Source organism: Salvelinus sp. IW2-2015, linkage group LG24 (genome assembly GCF_002910315.2).
Source record: "Salvelinus sp. IW2-2015 linkage group LG24, ASM291031v2, whole genome shotgun sequence".
Classification (NCBI taxonomy): Eukaryota; Metazoa; Chordata; class Actinopteri; order Salmoniformes; family Salmonidae; genus Salvelinus; species Salvelinus sp. IW2-2015.
This window is the reverse complement of record NC_036864.1, coordinates 4,252,243-4,255,213: the sequence shown is the minus strand read 5'-3', so window position 1 is coordinate 4,255,213 and position 2,971 is coordinate 4,252,243. Positions and strand designations below refer to the sequence as shown.

The window sequence follows — 2,971 nt, the reverse complement described above, 5'->3', positions numbered from 1 at the left end:
TCCAGCAACCTTTCGGTTACTGGCCCACCGCTCTAACCACTAGGCTACCTGCCGTCCATTATACATTACTTGGAGCCGCCCTCATAAACTCTTTTACAGTACATGTCAAAGTAAAGTGCCATTCTTCCCCTTTATGTCTATATCAGCGCAGTGAGTCAAGGGTTGAGGACAGGGTAGGGAGGGTCCACACACACACACACACACACAAACAAACACATGATGATCAAAATGTGGCCAATGTGTGTTAGGGAGGCGTAACAGAGGGGCCTATTTTAGAGAGCCATTCACACGAGGCAGCAGAAGCCATAAATCAATCATTCAAAATCATAAACCGCTTTTTCCTGCACGACATCACTGCTACACTTTCACTCTCTGATTGGCTTCTCTTTTAAAGGTAAGTTGTCCGATCGTCTCAGCTCAGTCTATGAAAACAAAGAATATTCTGAGAAATATGTGAGATCAATTAAAGCAGATAGTTCTTTTGAATGTTTCAAGTATTTTGAAATTTTTGGTTAAGACCATTGTCTAGAGCAATCTGCCATGTAAAATATAGTTTGGGTTGACATGGTTCAAAAGGGAAATATGTTCGCTTTTCAGGGAAGATTTCCTAGAAGTTAATGATACAAATAGATGATTAAGTAGTTGCCAGCAGTTGGTTGTGTGTCCAGTTTGTGTTTACCTCATTGGGGTTACTGTGTTAATGCTTAAGCGGTCACACCTCATCTCTTCGCCCATATTTACAACAAGGAATTCTCATAATAAAATTGTATTTTATTGGTGTTAGACTTGCTTGGTCGTAAATTGGGGCATTGCTTTTGAGTCCCCTCCCATCGTTACTCAGTGGCGTGAGCTGGCAACCTGAGACGTGTGTCTGTGAGAGAGATTCCAACGAGTCAACTGGCTTCTTCATCTGTAGTATCATCTGAGGCGGGGTGGCAGGAAGTGCCGAGAAGTATTTCTGTCTGGGGGAAAAACTAATCTGATGCTGGCCTGTCTGCCAAGGGGTGGGCCTATGGCCTTCCAGGCATATGGCTGCACTCAGCCAGTCATGTGACATTCCATGTCATGTGAAATCCACACATTCCTTATATCACCTGTACACCAGGTAAAATCTTGAAATAGTCGCGTTGATATTTTGTTCAGTATAGTTAATCTATTACTATCAAAGTAATGGGAAGTGTTTGAGGTGATTGTCCTGCTGATACAGTAATTTCATCTCCCAGTGGTCTGGAGGAAAAGAAGAACTGAACCAAGGTCTGTCTAGGAACTTTTTCTGTGTTAGCTCAATTCCGTTTTGTATCCTGAAAACATCCCCATCCTTAACGATACAAGCATACCCATTAACATGACTGTTAGCCACCACTAGGCTTGGAAATATGGAACTATTGTACTCAGTAATATGTTGTATGGATTGCCCAAGCAGAACACTTTGTATTTTCAGGACACAGGAATTGGCTTGTTTTGGAAATTTTATTCTGTACAGGCTTTTCTTCTTTTCAGTCTGTCACAATTAGGTTAGTATTGTGGGAGTAACACAATGTTGTTGTATTCTATCATCAGTTTTCTCCTATCACAGCCATTACACTCGTAAACTTGTTTAATTATGTGGGTTCATGTTATTTTATTCACCCAATGTTCTCGGGTCTATGGACCACACAACATTACTATTGCTTTAAAAAACATAATACAACCATAACAATTCTATGTAAAAAAATACCTTAATACTTAGATGTTGACCTGATAAATCAATTACAAGCAATATAGGCAGCAGACCAGTACATGTTAAGATGCCATTTACCTCTGCTAGATCACACTTCATATCAATAAAAGTGCTTATTCTTCTTTTAAATAAAATGTTTTTTGGAGGAACAAAAAAATCTATTATAATCAAGCCAGGTGGAAATAAATCATGTTTATCTTGAACAAAAATAATCATCACTATTGATGTTTATTGCTTTGAATTGAACAAATTGGAAGGACACATTACATTACATATTTTTATAAAATGATAAATGAGCCCCATTGAGCACAAATTATTCCCGGTCTCACACCACCATGAGGGACAAGCGTTTTCTCTCGCTCTCTCGCAATGTATTTTTATGCACTTGATGCATTTGTATTACTGTGTCTTCCTGTCCTTCTTGGGTCCACACACATCGCAGTGTTCTTTATGTTGCTACAGCTGCAATCTAGAAGGATGGAAACACTTAGTCTCAGAATTTCACTAATTTCACTGATCTATTCATATACCACATACGTCAAAAGTTGGGTACTTGGAATGTCCTTGGTTTTTTTGAAAGGAAAAGCTTTGGTGGTGGGTGTGTGTAGTCCATTTAAAAAAATAACATCAAAATTGATTTCAGCGAACTTACATGTAGACAGGTAAGGTGTAAGCTATTGAATAGCTGGAAAGCTGATCATGAATATCTACATAGACGGACAGAGCCATACACAAAACCATTCGACCCCTTGCCAACACGTGTACCAACCCAAGACCAAAACGAATAGCAAAACGCAAGACAAAGAACTACCAAAGAAAGCAGTAAGAGACAGACCAAGGGCATTGCTGCAGTATCTGCTGCACCAGGCCACCAAATAGCTGAGGTCCATTGAGTAAAAAGGCTGCCTGCTTTAATGTCACCATTGTGACATTACAAGGAAAGATCAAACTTGTGACCTTTCCGGTGACATGCTGTTCTACTGGTAGAGAAGCCTTATTAGCCCCGCGTGTTAAGACAAACCCTCTGGGCTCCTCACACATCACAATAAAGTCACACACACACACACACACACACACACACACACACACACACACACACACACACACACACACACACACACACACACACACACACACACACACACACACACACACACACACACACACACACACACACACACACACACACACACACACACACACACACACACACACACTGAACACGCTGACACACACACGCCACGCACACAC

The 2,971-nt window shown here is 40.7% G+C and overlaps 1 protein-coding gene across 1 annotated transcript in view; it reads left to right on the top strand.

Annotated features, from left to right (window-relative positions):
* The first annotated feature begins 280 nt into the window (after positions 1 to 280).
* The window catches only part of LOC111951279 (troponin I, slow skeletal muscle), an 8,263-nt gene continuing 5,572 nt past the window's right edge, over positions 281 to 2,971 (top strand). The window contains exon 1 of the mRNA XM_070434760.1: positions 281 to 394. The gene's annotated coding sequence lies outside the window, so the exon portion shown is untranslated. The remainder of the gene's footprint in view (positions 395 to 2,971) is intronic.